General features: G+C 39.9%; 1 protein-coding gene across 3 annotated transcripts in view; it reads right to left on the bottom strand.

Moving 5' to 3' along the window:
- Nhs (NHS actin remodeling regulator) overlaps window positions 1-19,637 on the bottom strand; it is a 358,921-nt gene that overhangs the window by 57,940 nt on the left and 281,344 nt on the right. The window lies entirely within an intron of this gene.

Below are 19,637 nucleotides of genomic sequence, written 5' to 3'. Positions count from 1 at the left end.
GCGTCTTAGAATTTAGAGATCATCATTGACGGTAGAAAAATTTAAATACAAAAGCCACACATACTACCTTCACTGCACTTAATCAGAATTATTACTTACTAATTGGTGTCTTTACAGGTAGAACAGAATTGGTGCTTTTTGTTGGGACAATAAAGGAACTATGACGAAGTGAGATTGCAAAGCTAAATGGTAGTCATTTCAAAGGAGTTTTTCTCCCTAGAAGCCTAAATATTTGTAGTAGTACTGCCATGGCCTGATGAGTGGGAATACTAAATCCCTCAACCCAGTGCCAGAGAATATGGGTTCTCTCATGACTCAGTCTGTATCCTTCTAAGTCTGCAGAGATACCTAGAGGTGGCCCAGATGCATCTTATGCATTTGTTGCCCCAGACCTGGAATTAGTCCATCCTGGCTCCTCTGAGATGGAACAGCCTTTTGCACATGACAGGCAGTCTCTTCTGTGGTATTGCCACAGATTCTAGGCTTCTTCAGGAAGCAGAATTGGAAAAAAACATGCATTTTTCTGAAGGTGAAAGTAAGTCAAATTTAAACTGCCACCTCCAATTGAGATGTAAGATTATAGGTTTTAATTTAACTTCCTTGATTTTATAATTGATCTTTTTCTCTTATGCTGAAAATCTTGATTCTTAATGACAATGCCATGATTACTTACTTCAAAAGCTGCAAAATGACTGCAGCAAGAGAACTGAATTCAGTTTTAGATTTCTCCCTCCACCCTTTGTTTTTGGGGTGTTTTCTACTAGCATTATAGAGTAAAGGATTCTGTGAAAGTCACATGAAATGGCTGAAGGTGCTAAATACAATAATGCTAGGGTCTTGTGTATTTCTTCAGGTACAGAAAAGGAAAAATTTTGAGACATTCCCATTCAGGTGTATCTGATTCAGAAACAACGAAAACACATTGAAAGTTCCTGCATTTTTAATTCTCAATTCACATGAGAAAAACCTACCGGCCTTTTGCACTTCATACTCATCTCCTCTACATGCTGGAAATTTAGGAAATCAAGAACTCCTGTGCTCCCTTTCTCATCTCTGTTGAGCTCTGCGTACTGGCCCTCAAAGGAGCTGGGCAGGCAGGCTTTGTTGAGAAACAGTACGGAGAAGCCTCTGTGGTGGGGGGAGAGCTTTTGATCTCCCGAAATGTGAAAACTCAAGCCTGGAGGTCTTGGCATTTATCCCAGAGATCAAACACATATGTTGGCACCTGTAGGGAAAGGGGAAATGAACCAGCCTCTTTTTGAATCCAGAGCTTCTAATGAAAAGTCTGCAAACTATTGCAGAATCTACCAAAGGCCACAGGCTCACCAGAAGCTGCAAGGAGCCTCCATAGGAATTGCACTACTGTGGACTTGGAGAGCGGATGACACACAGGGATCAGACAACTTCAGCCATGAATACCTGTGCATGAGCCAACACATTAAGAGTCTGGCTTGAATGATGTGACATAGACATTTCTGTAGATTCAAATAATGAATATTGACAAATTTATGTTTCGACTTCATCACTCTTGAGTAAGCAAATGATACCAAACTTCAGCAGTCTTTCCAAATAAAGAAATGATACCCTATACCTCCTTCCCAGTTTCAAGATATTTCTATTCTTTCTCTTTGCTCAGATGATTTGCTACAGAGATGGGTCAAGAAGAAGGGAAGAGAGAAATAAATCATAGTAGAAAACTGACTGTAGTGTCTACCACACTTAGGTCTAGGGAAGGAAACACTTCACCCATTATAACATTCAAAGGACTACAGAAGTGCTTTGAGAAGAAAAGGACACCAGCAGTGCTCTCAAGGAGTTCATAGCCTGGTAGTCAGATTAGGCAAATTAGATGATAATCCAAGGTGAGATCAAGTGTTCACATTGAAGAGAAAATGAGTTCCATAATGCTTGAAAATAAATGCTTTCTGATTCCAGGAGTACAGAGATGAAGTGCTATCATAGTTTGGGGAGAGGACTGGTGGATAGATAGGATTAGCAGAGTGGAGGACAAATGCCAGAAGAGATAAACATTAGCTAAGACATTCAGTTGAACTGTGAAATTTCTATTTTCAGGTAAAAAAGCTGAATATGGACAATTTTTTTTGACATGACTTAATATGAAATTTAAGAAAAACCTTTTGGTAAGAGTCTGAGGGATAGTTCACTGTGTATAGGCCAAGAGTCATATGAAGCACAGAGGGGATGATTACAATTCTGCTTAGGAGGGAGATAAATAGTAAATACATGAGTAAATACACATTGAATTAAGCTTTTACCATCAGTCACCCTTCTACCAAACTGTATATATGATAAACAAATTTAACAAAGCAACAGGATTTAAAAAAACATTTTAATGTACCAGTAGTGAACACACTAAAAAATAATCAGGAAATTTCCCCACTCGCAATTGTCTCCAACTAGTAAAATACTTAAAAAGTACCTTACCCAAGTATGTTAAACATCGCTACAATGAAAGTCAAAAAACACTAAAGAAACTGAAGCCATAAGATGAAAAGATTTTCTATTTTCATGAATATCAAAATTAATATTGTTAAACTGGCAATACTACAAAAAATAATTGACAGACCCAGCACAGTCTCCATCAAAATGGCATCTTTGACAGAACTAGAAAAGAAACTTAAAATTCACAGAAGACAGCAAATAATCAAAGAAACCCTGAGCAAAACAACAATGCTAGATGGAAAAAAATACCTGATTTCAAATTATGCTACAGTTTCAGAGTAACAAAACGATGGCATATTGGTACAAAACCAGTACCATACACCAATAGAATAGAATACAGGACTAAGAAATAAACTTACGTACTTATAACCATCTGACTCTTGACAAAGGTGTCAAAAACATCCACTTGAAAGAAGACAACTTTCTTAATAAGTGGGGCTGGGAAAACTGATCTCAACATATAGAAGACTGAAACTGAATCTGCATCTCTCATCCTGTACCAAATCAACATAAAATGTGCGAAAGACATTAATGTAAGACCTCAAGCTTGGAAATTAACACAGGAGGACATTTTCAACATATAGACATAAGCAACGATTTTCTGAACAGGATTCTAGTAAGTTGGAAAGTAATAGCAAGAATTGCCAGATGTAGCTCAGTTGGTAGAGTGCTGCCTTAGCATATAGTGAAGTTCTAGGTTCAATCCCCAGTATGGCATAAATTAGAACTTGCGACATGGAGGCAGGAGGATCAGAAGTTCAAGGTCATCCTCAGGCACATAACACGTTTAAGGCCAATTTTGAATACATGAAACATTGTTTCAAGATATAGATGTAAATAAACAAACAAATAGGATTGCCTTTATGCTTAATTTATTCTCACTGTGACAAACACTTGAAAGAAAAACAACTTAAAGAAGGAAATCTTTATTTTGGCTCAAGATTTCAGACTATAGAGAACTAACTTTGCCGTTTCTCAGTATAGTTAGTCAGAGCATCATGACAGTAGACAATGTGGGAGAAGGACTGCTCAGCACACCATATCTGTGAATCAGGGCAGAGACAGACAGTGATGAATATACAGTTTATCCCCTAAGAACACGCTCTCAGTGCCCACTTCCTCCAGCTAGGCTGCATCCCCACTACCTCTTCAAATAGTGTCATCAGCTTGGGATCCAACTTTCAAACACATGACTCCATAGAGGACATTTCATGCAGCTCAGTTGGTAACAATATCAAATTAACAAGCTTCTACATTACAAAGAAAAAAATAAAAAAAACTAGTAGAGTTAGGCTACGGAATGGAAGAAAACCATTGCCTTCCCTTCATCTGATAGGAAATTAATACCCAGAGTATATGAAGACCACAAAAAAAAAAAAAAAGAAGAAAAGAACAAATAACTCAATCAATAAATTAGGCAACTGAACTGAACAGACAATTTTCAGGTAAAGATGTACAAATGGTAAATAATATACATGAAAAACTGTCCAACCTATTTAGCCATCAAGGACATACACATTCAAACTCAACTGAGATTCCATCCCACCCTAGTCCAAATGGCTGTTATGAATAAAACAAATGACAACAAATGTTGATGAGGATACAAAGAAAAAAGGATCCTTTGTACACTGGCATTAGCGGACCAGCCCAGCCAATCTGGGAATCTGTAGATTATCAACTTGGGCTTTGCCTTGCTGCTGCTGTTCTGCTGCTTTCCAAACTTCACCTCCATATTGTCTTTAGGAGTCTGCTGACGGAGTAACTCTGTTATAACACATGGTTTTCCAAGTCTAAGACTACCAAATGAAAGCTGTAAGTACCAAGCCAGTCAAAATGCTGAACCAGACTTGTCTTATGGGCCAATGTACAGGCCTGAAAGAGGACATACATGGAAATATGGAAGCCTTTGTGGTCCGTGTTGAACTATTTGCCTAGAATTCTCAGAGTAAGTTGCCCAAGCCATTGTGCCTTCTCAATACCCTCTAGGTCTGGATACTGACTTTCTCCACAGAGCTTCTTTGACTCAGACATATCAAAGTCAGACTAATATGGGCAAACACCATAATTGGAAAAGGAATGGATTACAATTAGCTTTGAAGAGGAAGAGAGGAGTATTTATTTTTTTTGTAGCCTCTCGTCCTTATAGCAATAAGAATAAAGATTAAAAATAACAGCAACATGGCTAAAATGTTTACTCCCCAAGACAAATGACCTGAGTTTGATACTCAGGATCCACATGAAGGAAGGAAAGAACCAATAGCTTCTGACCTATTCATGCATGAAATGCCATGTGCACATATATACCAAATAAATGAAAATTTAAAAATACAGGTTAAAATATGGAGGCCAACCTGAAAAACAACTTAAACGCGTCAGTACCATAAACCCAGAGCTCAATTTTAAGGTCATACAATGGTCCAAAACACCTATAAGGTCATATTACTTGTTTTAACAACTGGTCATCCATAAAATTACTTTCATTGCTATCTTATAGCTATAATTTTGCTATTGTTATCAATCGCGATGTAAATATCTGATATACAGGATATCTGATATGTGAGCCCTGTGGAGGTAGTGACCCCCAGGTTGAGAAATGCTCCTGTAGAAAGTAGGAGCTACTGAGGAAGTCTAAGGAAGCTGCCAGTTCAGGGACTTCCTGAACCTCAGAACTTCCTTCCTCTCAGCGTAAACTGAAGCCAATGGCCTGAAGCACACAGATCAGGGCCTGAATCAACAGAGCATTACGATTTACAAGTAATGCTTCGAGCCAGATACATTTGCTCAAGCACCAAATGCTCATCTCAAAAATGAACACTTCAGGGGAGGATGCAGTTCTTGGAGTCTATGAGGCCTTTCTTGGCTTCTTGCTTTCTTGACCTGCACTTCATCCCTCATTCTGTCTCCCCTTCCCTTTCTCCACCCTTCTCACATTTCTTGCCTTACAGTCTTTGACTTGGATATCACATTTCCCAATCTGTGAAGACACTCCTGCAGTGTTGTTGCTGTTCCCATCTGGTATTATGGAGCAAAAGTAGTAGCTATTACATCTACAGCAAAAAGGAAATCCCTGAGTTCCCAAGAAGAATTAAATCGAGGAACTGCCATGACCTGCTATTTTCTTTATCTATTCATGTTCAAACACCAGAATGCCCTCTCATTGTGTCAGACTTCTCTCTGTCCCTGCAACTTATTTATGCCCTCTTCTCCTACAATTATACATGCTTAGGATAAAAGTAATGTCAACAAATCCCCATCTTTCTGTGGATATTTACTCATTCATGGAATCATTACTGAACATTCACTACCCTGTCCAAGGCACTGGAGGATGAATGAGGTCTCTCTCTCTCCTTGGAGCTTTCTGTATTAGCAGAAGAGACAGATAGTGATGAACATACAGATGTTATGTCAGGGCTGCTATTTTGGAGAGGGTGGCTTAGCAGATGCTCAGCATCTTGCTGACATCCCCTCAGCATCCACTTCAACACCCCAAAGGCTTCTCCTGCTACTCCTTGAAGTGTACTATCTGAAAGTGATCTCCCCCCCGCCCCAGTGATAATGGGAGAATGCTTGGTCTAAACACAGGGCAAGTTATAGGTGTTAGTCATCTACTGCTCCTAAAAGAACTCCATAACCATATAGCAGTGTCTGTAGAAGTTAGACTAACTCTGAAGTACATGCTACACTGTGCTCTGAGATCCTTAGCAGGCCAAAGCGCTAGTTGCCCACGTGGTGACTGCTAGATAGCATGCCTCTTAAGATCGTTTTTTTTTTCCCCTCTGCCTTACTTGAGGAATTGTCTTGGAGGCCACTTCTGAAGAACCTGTACTAGGTAGGTGCACAGGAAGATGACATTTGAGCAGGTGTCTGACCTAGTGAAGAGTTGAGCTGGTTGAAAATGAAGAGTAAAAGAATTCTAATCTAAGACAGCTGACAGGGCATAGCCTTTAAGTAGGATCAAGCTTGGGTATTTAAGAGCAGTAAAACTATACTACAGGAACAGGGTTAAGAGAGGCATTAGAAGACGAAGCCTTCTGTCACTTTATAGTGCTAAGCTCTCCCTTTTTATTTTTCTTCTCACTGTCTCCTCTAACCTGTTCACTTCTCATTTCATCCATGGCAAATTTTTTGAAAATTCTACTACCTTACTTCTATTCATGATTTCAATCTATCTAACCCTACCTTTAGGATGGTGGAATACTTTGTTTGTTTATTTGGGGGAAGGGTTGGTAAATATTCTTCCTAAGTTTCCCATGTTAGCCTTGACCAGGTATAATCTGGGGTAACGACAAACTCTCTATCTTCCTGCCTTAGTCTCACAAGTGTTGGCATTACAAGGGTGTGCTACCACGCCTTGCCTTAACTGTGCTTTTAAAGATAAAAGGTGAGAAATTCCAAACCTAACCACTGATTGATGCTAAAGAGCTAGAAGACTGGTTATGCTAGAATACTCCCCTGCTTGGGGAGGTAGCCTCCAAGAGGAAAAAAATAAAAAATAAAATAAAATAAAATAAAATAGGCTTTCTGTATTGTCTACCAGAACTTAAAAAATGATGAGAGATACTATTTTGTCCTGTTTCCATGGTCATCACCACTAACACCTCTGAGAACTCACTATATTTCTAGCTTCATCCCACAGACTCGGCCTTCAATTATTTCTAATCCTTGCCCTGTACTGAAACCGAGAATGGACCTATAGCCTGGCTGTTGTGCTTGCTCTGACACCCTGGGCTACCCAGGAGATGCCCAGCAGTGTTTTCTGAAGCCGCTGGGCTCTCACTGTGCGTGCAGTTGTGGGCCCTGCAGAGGCAGCCACTTTGATCCTGAACAGGAGACTCCAGATCACAGGCAGGGACTGTGGGAGCTGTCTTTCAGCAGCTGGCAGGAGCTTAGCGCGGATGCCTCCCAGAGCAGGGCTGCTTTGCTGACTCCTGGGAGGTTCATCATCAAAACTCCCTGCCCTGACCCACATTGTGCCTCTCTTCATTTGTGCTTCTGGCTGGACCTAGCAGGGAACTGCTGGCGGAGTCTATTAGTGCTCTGTTCTGCTCTCGGTTTCTTCTGGAGAAGATGGCTTCTAAAAGTTCATTAGCAAGAAGTGAGCCTCAGGGGGATAAATAGCAAGGTCTGAAAGGCAGGCCAACAAGATCAAGCTCTAGCGGCAGAGTGGCAAGTAGTGGAAGTGGGGGCAGGACCCAGTCCTCAGCAACACCTCTAAGATCTTCAAGGCTGAGGCTTCTCCCAGCCTGAGCAGTAACAGTTTGGGGGGTTCCCTTTACCCCTTTCTAATTGATCTTAGCTCTTACTAAATGCCCATAGGTTGCTTTGTTTTGTGGCTTCAACTAGGGCTAGAACTAGATAATGTGCTAGATAATGATTTGAACAGCAGAGATGTACACCATTTTCTGGGCTTGACCGTTTGAGGCCTCCCAGGAGCCTTGGTCCTCTCTTTTCTACTATACTTAGGGGTTAAGTATTCCAGGATTACACCAAGTTTTGTTACACCAAGCAGAATTTTTATTGCATAAAATATTCTTTTTTGTATATATGTTAACTACTCTAGTGTTGCTTAGCTTAATCCATATGATTTTTCATTCTGCCTGCTCATTTGTTCATTCATGTATTTGTTTATGAAAATTTTCAGCTGTCTTTCATTCAGTCACTATTAACTGTCTAGCACATGCTTAACCCTGAACTTCAGTATGAATAAACGTTGGGATAATCTCCTTGAGTGACTTGATACCTAGGTTAGATGATGGATATAAAACAGAGAAGGTAAAAACTACATATCACAAGTACATACTAGGTATATGAGATCACGTTGTCTACAAAGAAACAAATACTCAGAGGCCATTCTCTTTAGAATGCTTGAAGTTCTATTATCTTCGTACCAATTTTTCTCAGAATCCTTTTGGGCAGTTTACTAGTACATACTTCACCATTGTTGAAAAAAAGTTTTAGTTTTACTCTTGTCTTTCAATCAGCCCATTACTTTAAATCGTTTCCATCAGAACCAGTTGTTCAGGAGAAACCACTTGCAAATGTTTTTCATTTTAGCCATCGCCACCCCAGGACTCCCTTCCTTATTTATCCTCCTCTTAGCATTGTTCCACTTAAAGTGAAATTTTTGGTCTACATGTACACTGGTCTATATTATTAATACATTAGACAACTTATATGAAGAATCCTGTAAGAACTTAGCAAGGGGCCACAGGAGAAATAGAAAAATATAAATATTCCTATATTTTATAAAGAAATAGAATTAGTTCTTAACTCTTAATAAGGAAGAATCTAGGTCCAAATAGTTTCACGACTAGGAAACTGTATCCAAATATTTAAGAATGCATTGATATCAACTCATATTCTTTTTTCTCATATAAATTCTTTTAGTGACTAGAAAAGGAACAAATGCTTTCCAACAAAGTGTACAAAAGCTCAATAACTCTAATATCAATATGGTGAAGATTATCTCCAAAATGACTACAGTTAATATTATATCATACTTGATGGTAAAACACTGTACTGTTTTCGAAGATGGAGAAGAATTCAAAGCATCTATTCTCACCAGTGTAAGAAAACAGGAAGCAAAGTTAGAAAAGAAAGTCATTATTATTTAGACACTATAAGTAAGTAAAAATCCTTACAGAATCTATAAAACATTTCTACAATTAAAAAGCAAATCTAGAAATGCATCACTCCGTGTGGGTTATAAGATCAATATAGAAGAATCAAATGGCTGGGTATAGTAGGGAGACATACTTAAATCTTAGCACTTGGGAGGCAGAGGGATCACTGTAAATTCAAGGCCAGTGTGTTCTAGACCTGGTGCTCCCCCCCCCAAATAAGATATATATGTGAGCGTGTGTTTGTGTGTATGCATATATTATGAAAAATTAAAGAATGAAATTAAAAATGTAAAGAATACACTTTATAGTAACAGAATAATCAAATGCATAGGGATAAATCTTACAAAAAGTGTCTGAGATTTCTAAACTGAAAACTGCTATCATTAATAAGATAAATTAAAGAACTATATAATGAAGAACATAACATATTCAGGGGTTGAAATTATAATACCGTTACAGGTATTCATTTATCCCAAATTCAATGCATTTGAGTGACTCAGAACAATGCCAGTCAAAAATCCCATCATAGATTTATTTTGTCTTTCTTTTTTTCCAGAGCTGAGGACCGAACCCAGGGCCTTGTGCTTGCTAGGCAAGCGCTCTACCACTGAGCTAAATCCCCAACCCCCCCATCATAGATTTAGAAAATACTCTTTAAAAATTTCATAGTCACCCTCCCTCAACTGCTCCAATATGCCCCCAACTCCTTATTCACCCAACTTTATATCTTCTTTACAAAAAAACCACTTGTAATTTGTACTACCAAATATTTTTAAGTGTGAAGTCTACCCTGGAGGACAGTTGACCTACCAGAAGCCATACCCTTGAAGAAAATTGACTCCTCCTCACCAAACAGATAGCAATTAACAATAGCTCCTCAGCTAGGAGTGGAACATTCTATCTGCCTCTCCTCCTCTCTGCCAGAATTTTGTCCATTCTTAGCTTGTGCAGGTCTGTGCCAGGATGTTTGTATTGTTTGTAAGAAGTTGACAAGCAGACTCTAAAAAGTGTATGGAAATGCATAGGTTATAGAATAGCTAAAATGTTTTTTTATAGAAAAATGAAATTGAAGGATCTATACTGTTTTATTTCAAGGCCTACTATAAATCTTCACAACTTAAGGCAATCTGGTTTTGGCAAAGGGTAGACATATAGATCAATCAAGAGTCTAGATGCAGAACCAAACATAGACAGATGAATTTTGGGAAAAGGCAGTAAGTTAATTCAATGGGGGGAGGAACTTTTTTAAGCAACTGGTTTTAGAACAACTAAACAGACATATAAAGACAAATACATTTTAACTGTTGTCACTCACTCCATATATAAGAATTAGATGACAAAAGACCTAAGCATAAAAGATAGAACCATAAAACTTCTAAAAGAAAATACCACAGAATTTTTTTTGTAAACTTAAAAGAAGCACAATTTTCTGACAGGGCTTAGTAAGATCTAGCTATAAAATAAAATACTAGTAATTGGACTTTGTCAAATTAAAAACGTTTTACTCATCAAGAGATTGTCAGGAAGATGCCAAAACCATAAAAGGGAAAAGAGATAACATCTTCAACAAATGGTGCTGGTCTAACTGGAAGTCCACATGTAGAAAAATGCAAAAAGACCCTTATCTATCACCCTGGAGAAAATTAAACTCAAGTGGATCAAAGATCCCAACATGAAACCAGACACACTAAATTTGTTGGAAGAAAAAGTGGGGAATAGCCTCAAGCTCATTGGCACAGGAGACAAGTTCCTGAACAGAACACCAACAGCAAAGGCTCTAAAACCTACAATTACAAAGTGACACCTCGTGAAACTGAAAAGCTTCTGTAAAGCAAAGCACACTGTCAACATAACAAAATGACAACATACAGACTGGGAAAAGATCTTCACCAACCCTACAACTGACAGAGGGCTAATATTCAGAATATATAAAGAACTCAAGAAATTGTACACCAACAAAAAAAATTAAAAAATGGGGTACAGAGCTAAGCAGAGAATTCTCAACAGAGGAATATAGAAAGATAGAGAAACACTTAAAGAAATGCTCAATATCCTTAGTTATCAGGGAGATGAAAATGAAAACAACCCTGAGATTCCATCTTACACCATCAGAATGGCTAAGATCAAAAACTCAAGTGACAACACATGCTGGAGAGGATATGGAGAAAGGGTAACCCTCCTCCATTGCTGGTGGGAGTGCAAACTTGTACAATGACTTTGGAAATCAATTTGGCACTCAGAAAATTGGGAATAGCACTACCTCAAGATCCAGCTCATGGGCATATACCCAAAAGATGTCCATTCACTAAGGACATTTGCTCAACTGTGTTCATAGCAGCTTTACTTGTAATAGCCAGAATCTGGAAACAACCTAGTTGTCCCTCAATGGAGAAATGGATACAGAAATTGTGGTACATCTACACAATGCAATGCTACACAGTTATTAAAAACAAGGAAATCATGAAATTTGCACGCAAATGGATGGAACTAAAAAAGATCATCCTAAGTGAGGTATCCCAGAAGCAGAAAGACACACATGGTATATACTCACCTATAAGTGGATATTAGACATATAGAATAAACATACTAAAATCTGTGCACCTAAAGAAGCAAAGCAAGGAGGAAGACCCTGGGTAAAATGCTCAGTCCTCATTCAGAAAGGAAAATGGGATACACATTAAATGAGGGAGAAAACAGAGAACAGGACAGGAGCCTACCAAAGAAGGCCTCTGAAAGACTCTACCCAGCAGAGGCTGAGACTCATAGCCAAATGTTGGGCACAGCACAGTGAATCTTATGAAATAAGGGAGAGATAGAAAGAGCTGGAGGGTACTGGAGCTCCACAGGGAGATCAGAAGTCTTTTCTGAGACCTCTGAAAAGCCCAGGGGTCTTTTCTGAGACTGATACACTAATTAAGGGCCATTCATGGAGATAACCTTGAACCCCTGCACAGATGTAGCCCATGGCAGCTCAGACTCCAAGTGGGTTCTCTAGTAAGCAGGGGCTGTCTCTGACAAGAATTCAGCGGCTGGTTCTTTGATCACCACCCCCTGAGGTGGGATCATCCTTACCAGGCCACAGAGGAAGACAATGCAGCCAGAACTGATGAGACCTAATAGGCTAAGGTCAGATGGAAGGGGAGGAGGACCTCCTCTATCAGTGGGCTGGGGGAGGGGCATGGGAACAGAAGAGGGAAGGAAAGTGGTATTGGAAGGGGATGAGAAAGGGGCCACAGCTGGGACACAAAGTGAATAAATTATAATAAATAAAAATTTAAATATTAAAAAAATAATATTCTTATGAATTTTTTAATAGCTTCAAACTTGAAACACTGCAACTGAAAGGAAAAAAATAAGCTGTGATATTCATATATTTGGTGGGGGCCAGTGGATGGGGGGGGGAGACATTACAACAAGGTATTGCCTGTTGCCTAGGCTGGCCTGGTACTTTCTATATAGTGAAGGTTGGCCTCAAACACTTTTCCATTTTGCTTTAGCTTCTCTGGTACTAGGACTATAAGATCTTGCCACTACATTTGGCAGAAATGTGTTATCTTCTTACAGTGTATTATTGCTTTGCAACAGAAAACCCAAATTACTGTTATATCTTGCAATAGGGGTTAATTTCAAAAAATACCATCTTGAATCAAAGATACCAGATTTTTTCTTAAAATCATTCTAGTGATTCAATTTATGAAACTTTGAACAGGAAAATCTAATCTATGTGACGAAAGTCTCAATAATGGGTTGGCAAAAGCAGTGAGAGACTGACTGGAAAGGAGTACTGAGACTTCCGAGTCATAGAAATGTGCTATGCTTTCACATGTCTGTACAAAATCTCATGCAGCATATAAAAGTTGAATATGACTCAAATCACATTATCCTCTTCTCCCATAATAATGTCATGCTGAGAACTACAGTACCGTGTTATTATTTATTATATTCATCCATTGACATCATCCATTTTAAACGTTCTTGGGTCCTTCAAGTGGGATTTGAGGGCCCTATTATTTGTTGATTATCAGACAGATTATTCGTTGAGAAATAATCAGAAAATAAAATGGAAAAGAAAATTATATAATAACAGAAATTGTTCTCTCTTTCTAGTCTTCTGGGAGTAAACCCCATTGCAAACATGGGTCCCTATTCCCAATGAAAACCAATAACCCAGAGCCATTTATGTTTCATTTACCATAAATGAAGAGGCAAGAAAATAAGAATAAGCTTTTTTCTCCTAGATTTTGAGATAATGCCACATAATTATTACTGTATTTCTAAACTCCAGTGAGGCAGACCAAGAGACATCTGATGAATCACCTTTTCATTCATAAAACCCTGCTTATAACTTTCATCACTTTTACCCTCCTAGAATAATAGCAGAGAAATGGTACTTGATGGGCCCACATTATCAGATGCTATTAGAAAGGTCTAGATAAGAGTACTGAACTACTTATTAGTATTCTGCATGCAACCTCTTCTCTATAACCCAGAGTCATCTGTATCCTGGCAACCCTCAAAACTTCATTCTCATTGAGTTGGTAGATCTTTATCAAAATATAATTATAGCCTTAATTTGAAAGATAAATTTTGATTGCCAATGCCATGCCCAAAGGAAGAAATAATCAGGTGGGAGAGTGCTTAGCCACAATTTTTAACATAGAATCCATGCCATGAATCATCCATTCCTTAAACACAAACATACACACACAAACACACACACACACACCCCTACCCCCCAACAACAACTTTCAGGGAAGTTGTAAGGCATAGAGTAATCAGGCACCAGACTTAACTTTGCCCATCTTCTTATGTTGTTACCCAAGTGCCAGTTATCTGTTCCTACATGGAGGCATTTGGTAAACAGCCAAGCGAGATATTTTGCTTCTATACATGCCCACAATGGGTCAACCTTGATCAGAAAATAGTTTAGCTTACACAGTATCATAAGTCAAGTTCCCTGGAAATAGACACTAGTGTGGGGAAATTTTTCTAGGAAATGCTCACTGGGTCAACACCTGTACAGAAACTGAATCAAACAAGACTGAATGCAAAAAGAAGCTGGGTTGTGATATAGTCATGACAAAATCTTGGACCAGTACTCCAGAAAGCATGGAAGTGTTTGGAAGTGAGATGGCTCTGCAGAGTTGTCCTAAACTGAGACAAAGTGACCAGGCCTTTATAGACTTGTACTGACCAGTAATCATCTGAGAAAGAGCATGATCTTGGTGAGGTGACTTTCTTCAGCACAGGAAAATTCTTAGAAAATGACTCAACTGTCTGAGCTATATGCATTCATGTCTGGCAAATGAGTGACTGGGGTATAGTAGATGCTTGAGTCTTGATGAAGAGAGCAAAATTGGATAGGAGTCCTTGTGCCTCCACTGACTGTAGTAACTCTGGAATCTGGGAAAAATAATATGAATTGGACCACAAGAATTAAATCATGAAAGCAGCTCTAACCCCTGAGGAAGCAAGGACTTCCAACGTGCATGCTAAGTTCTATCACAATGTGTGATTTGCTCTGCAAGACCAGAAATCGTCCTGAATTCTCATTCCGTTGGTGCAGTCCCAACTTTCCAAAACTGTAATTTGCTGGAAAACCTGGACTGTTATCTCTTTTACTGCTAAAGTGGCCGAGAACCTGAGACTAGATAGGTCACAGATCTAGGGGAAAACCTACAACTTCCATCCTGTTAAAAAAATGTAGCAATGAAATGAATCCTGTTGTTTTAGTGCATCACTAAAGATTAGTGCATCACTCAACCTTCATCAGAGAAGCTTCTTCTTGCCCTATGTGAGAATTAACACAAAGACCCACAACTGGACAATGCACACAGAGGAGGGCAACTTTCTATTAATCCCTAGGTGGGATGTCTTCAGAAAAATCCACCCATCAAGGCTCAGGGATGTTTGTAGGAAAACCGAGAGTCTACAATGGTGGAAGATGCCAAGAAAACAGTGTCTTCCAGAAACAATAAGGCTGATACACAGATGAACTCACAGAGATTGTGATGACATACATAAAATAGGACAACAATCCTAGCATGGAGAAGGTGAAGTGTATAGAAAATCCCATCCCTAATCAAGAAATTATTTGCAATTACCTGCTAGGAAAAGGAAAAATCTCTTTTCTTCAATGAAGTGTCACTGAAATATCAACCACACTCCAGGGCGGTATGCATGCCCAGGAGAGTTGCCCAACATAAAACAGACTCCATTTTTTGTATGCATTTTTTGTTTTGTTTTATCTTGTCTTACTGGGGTTTGTTTGCTTGGTTTGATTTTCATTTCTGTTTTATTGATTTTGAGAGATAATAAAGGAACACCAAGAGTTGGGTCGGTAGGGAGTTGTGGAAAATCTGGGAAGAGATGGGGGAGGGAAAAGAATATGACCAAAATACATTGTATGAAAAATATATTTACTTAATATGTGTGGGGTGTGTGTGTGTGTGTGCACGCGCACCTAAGTGTATGCTATACGTGTACACTCCATGTGTGCAGGTGCCTGAAAAGCCAGAAGAGGACATTGGAGCTGGAGTCACAGTTGATTATGAGTCTTTCTATATGTGAGTGCTAAGAACAGAACCCGGGTCCTCTACAAGAGCAGCAAGTGCTCTTAACCTCCAAGCCATTTCTCTAAGCCCATGCTGTGGCTTTTCAGAAGGATACCTTTGAGACACTACTAAAGAGGAGGCAAGAGAGCAGAAGTCACACACTTCAGTTCCTTTCTTCAGGCTTCCGTGTTCCTTTAGGGAATAAATGGCTCATTAGTTTAGGGATGGAGAAAGAACCAAGCATGTATAATAGTCTTGCTTCACTGAGTAGAACTAATGGATTTTATTTTACATACTTTGCAGTATACAGTAAACTTTTCCTGAAACCTTTGGGAAGCCTTGGATTTGTAAATCCTGAGGTCTCACCTTTGTGGCAGTTTGTTTCCCTGCTCCTGGTATTTATGACCTCAATCAATTCCTTCTCCTGGACCTGGGACTTGTTTCTTATTGTTGGCAAAACTGGCCATGGACTCAATCAGAATGCCTGGCAGCTTTTGCCTCTCTGTTCTTAGGGACCCTGAGCTGGAAAGGGAAAAAAATTCCTGAAACTGCATATAAAAAGGGACAGAAGCACAGTCAGTTAGGCATTTCATGTGAATCTAGCCCTCAGGTGACATGCCATGTGACCTACCCCTGGAAAGCCCAGCAAGAATGGCTAGCTGAGTTCATTCCAGACAGCAGAATTCAACACCAACAGACGGACAGCTATTGTTTAACCAATAGGACTTGGGGTGAGTTATCATGCCACAGTAGCAAAGGACCCACCTCACCATGTCCACTTTTACCTTTCAACATCAAAGCAGCCTTTACTCATTCAATAGCACTTCCCACAAATACACAAACTTTGGCTTCTTTCACAAGTTGCTACCTACACAATGATGAGCAAAACTTGTGAAAGGAACGAGGGAGGAAGGAAGAAAGGAAAGAAAGAAAAAAGGAAGGAAGGAAGGGGAAGGGAGGGAGGCTGGCTTGAAGGCTGGCAGGCTAGCCTCACTAGGCTACTGGAACTGGAGGTTTGGCATTGGGCTTCTTCAATAACTAAGTAGCTCAGTACTTTGTGTTAATTTCATAGGCTCAGAGCTCAAAGCCTCAGTTCAGCAAGTTTACCAATGACTTCCCGCCACCTACTTTCAAGGTCATTCGCTAAAAAGATGAGAGTAAGAATGTTAAATCTTGAGTATGTTCTATACCAATAGAAATCTTGAGTATTTTCTATACCAATTATATAACCCAGAACGGACTGAACAAAGAAACCAACAGATCAGAGAAGACACCTAGTAAAATAAGTCAAAGCTATCCTGCTCAGAATCAAGCTTCAGATCTGTCACTTATTAACCAGAAAACTTCTGGCAGGCCACTCAATCTTTTATGCCTCCATTTCCTCACCTATAAATGGGAGTAATAACATTTCCTATTTATAAGATTATTGTGAGGACTGAATGAACTAATATATGTATAGAGCATAGATTAATGCCTGGTTATTCTTTTCCTGACTGTAAATGATTATACTATAAGAATTGGGAAGTGTACATGGATTTTAAATCATTTAAATAGCTCTTTTAGTGACTACACACTAGGAAAGGATGCCAGCTTTCAGAAACTATATCCTATATAATTGCTCTCTTAAGAGGGCAGGGTCAGTATGGCATGGTGGAAGGAATGTGAGCCAAGAAATGTGGATCTAGGTTCTTACTCCAGCTCTGCCTTAAACTATCTGCATAATGCAGAAAAAAAGTTATCCAGAAGCTGGGACTAATGATGGACACTTTGCCCAAAAAAGCTGAACCAAATAATTCCTATGAGAGCCTTTGATTCTATGCCTTTCCGAATTCCTTTGAGGTGGGATTGCCAATAATTTGAAGATGGAGATCTGCACTGAATTTGGTCAAACTCAAAACTCCAAAGAAGATGTGGAGGGGTGGGGTGGGGGTTCCTTTAACGCAAGAGAACATATTAATCATGTACAGACTGCACAGACTATACTTCCTTGGCCCTTGGCAGTTAGATGTGGACATATGATTGAGTTCTGGCCATGTATTTAGAAGAGAACTGCTCCTTCCAGAGCAGTCGTCCACAATCTCAATTCCTTCTGCTGTTGACTTGGGCAGAGGACCCAGCAGGGACCCCAAGTCTCAAGAGAATGGCAAATCCACAAAAGGGGACTAGAGCAGGCTGCTACTCACAGCAAACCAAAAGGCTGATTAGACTTTATTTATATAAGAATGTTATGTGATCCGTCTGAGATTTAGGGTTTCCATGTTCCCTTCCTTGAATGATATGCTCTTTAGAGGCCCTTAGTCAATTGCTAATTCGGGTTTTGATTTCAAAAAGAAACTGACCTTTAATCTAAGACCAAGGGAGCATTGGCATCTTGTTTGTTACAGAAGGAGCCAAACCAATGGTATGGACTTGGGAAATCTGAATTCCAGCTCTCAGTTCTCTAAATTTCTATAGATGGCCTATACTCTTCTAAGCTGGTGACAGTAGGATGCCCACACCCTGGCCCACTGGGCTGCATTTAATCATCATTTGTCTTGTGTTTCTTCAGAGAGTTAAACATGAGAGCAATGTTTAAGAGGTACCAGTTGTTATTTGCTAGACTTTAGTAGGAGACCAAAAGAGGATGGATTTCTCTATTGTTCTGTTGTCTAGTCTCATTCTCTAGATCTGGATTCATATCTTAATATTTCCCAAGGATTACAAGTTGTGACCTACAGAAAATAAAAGTAAAGTTTTGAAATCAACATTCACTAGGAAAGAAAAGAGAGAAATAGCCTGAGAGGTTCCAGATCCAACTTGGAGACAGTGCTGATCATTCACACCTTTGCTCTTTAATTTGTTTCTTTTGCTGTACATAAACGGCCATTTATTTTTTCAGCAATTACCAGCGAATTCCTGCAAAATAATTCCCATTATCCAACCAAATCAGGAACACAGAGTCCATTTTATTTAAAGCTGGAATTTTCCACTCTTGCACTGCAGAAAAGTGAACATGGGAGAAACAGAGGTTTTTTTGGATATAAATAATGGGAGAGGCCCAACAGGGTCACAAGATCTAGGAATCCAAGAAGAAGACCTGGACTTCCTTTTCTCTGCTGTCATTACTGAAATTTCCTCAGCCCTTTCCTGAATCCATTCCATGTGGCCCCTTGCCCCATTAGCTGAAGGCAGCATCCCTCAGAAAGGCTGAATACCTCTGGCACACCAAGAAAGAAAGGAGTGGTGTCCTGGCTATACTAGGAATCTGGTATCATTTAAGTGTTACCTGGGCCCATTGGTTCCCCCTGTATTCAAAGCCCAACTCCTTTAAGATGGGGGGAGTGGCCTGCCTGCTCCTGAAACACAGAGTAGGAAGCCCCATGTATAGTGCTGGGTGCAACTCAGAGAAAATGTAAAGCCCAAATGTCCATAACAGAGACAAGGAAGAGATCCCTTTCCAGGTTCCCATCCTCCAATCCTGCAGCCCAGTTTCTTTGGGTCTCCCACGAGAAGAGCTGGGGCTTGGCAGATCTCCTGCCCTTTCACACAGACTGGCATTCCAGTCTCCCAGCCTTGACCTCCGCCTGGAGTCTGCGTGGCTCCACTCTCAGGTTATCTGGCAGTTCAAGCTTGGCTCCCACCAGGCAACTGGGAAGGGAGACCCCAGCCCTGGAATGGTGGGGTCAAAGCAAGCTGCATCTCCAGCCGCAGGGCTATTTTTAGATGCTGTTATCTTTGCCTTGCTCACATGCAGCTGTGAAAAACAAACTGGTGACCGAGGGGCACCCAACTGCAAAACAGAAAACCCATAAAACAAGAGCTTCCAAACTCAAAAGCATACCATGCTATGACAGAACACTATTCCACAATGGCCAGTTCTGCCCAGCCTTCCCCTGAGGGAGTCCAGTAGGGCTTTGCTTTTTTACTGCAAACACCTTCCAGCCTTGGTCCAGCTTCTGAGCCAGCAAGGCTAATCTGCCAGGCAGCCATACTTATGGCCATGGATGATGACCTCCTG

This window comes from Meriones unguiculatus, chromosome X (genome assembly GCF_030254825.1).
Source record: "Meriones unguiculatus strain TT.TT164.6M chromosome X, Bangor_MerUng_6.1, whole genome shotgun sequence".
Taxonomy (NCBI): Eukaryota; Metazoa; Chordata; class Mammalia; order Rodentia; family Muridae; genus Meriones; species Meriones unguiculatus.
This window is presented reverse-complemented; position numbering and strand designations above follow the sequence as displayed.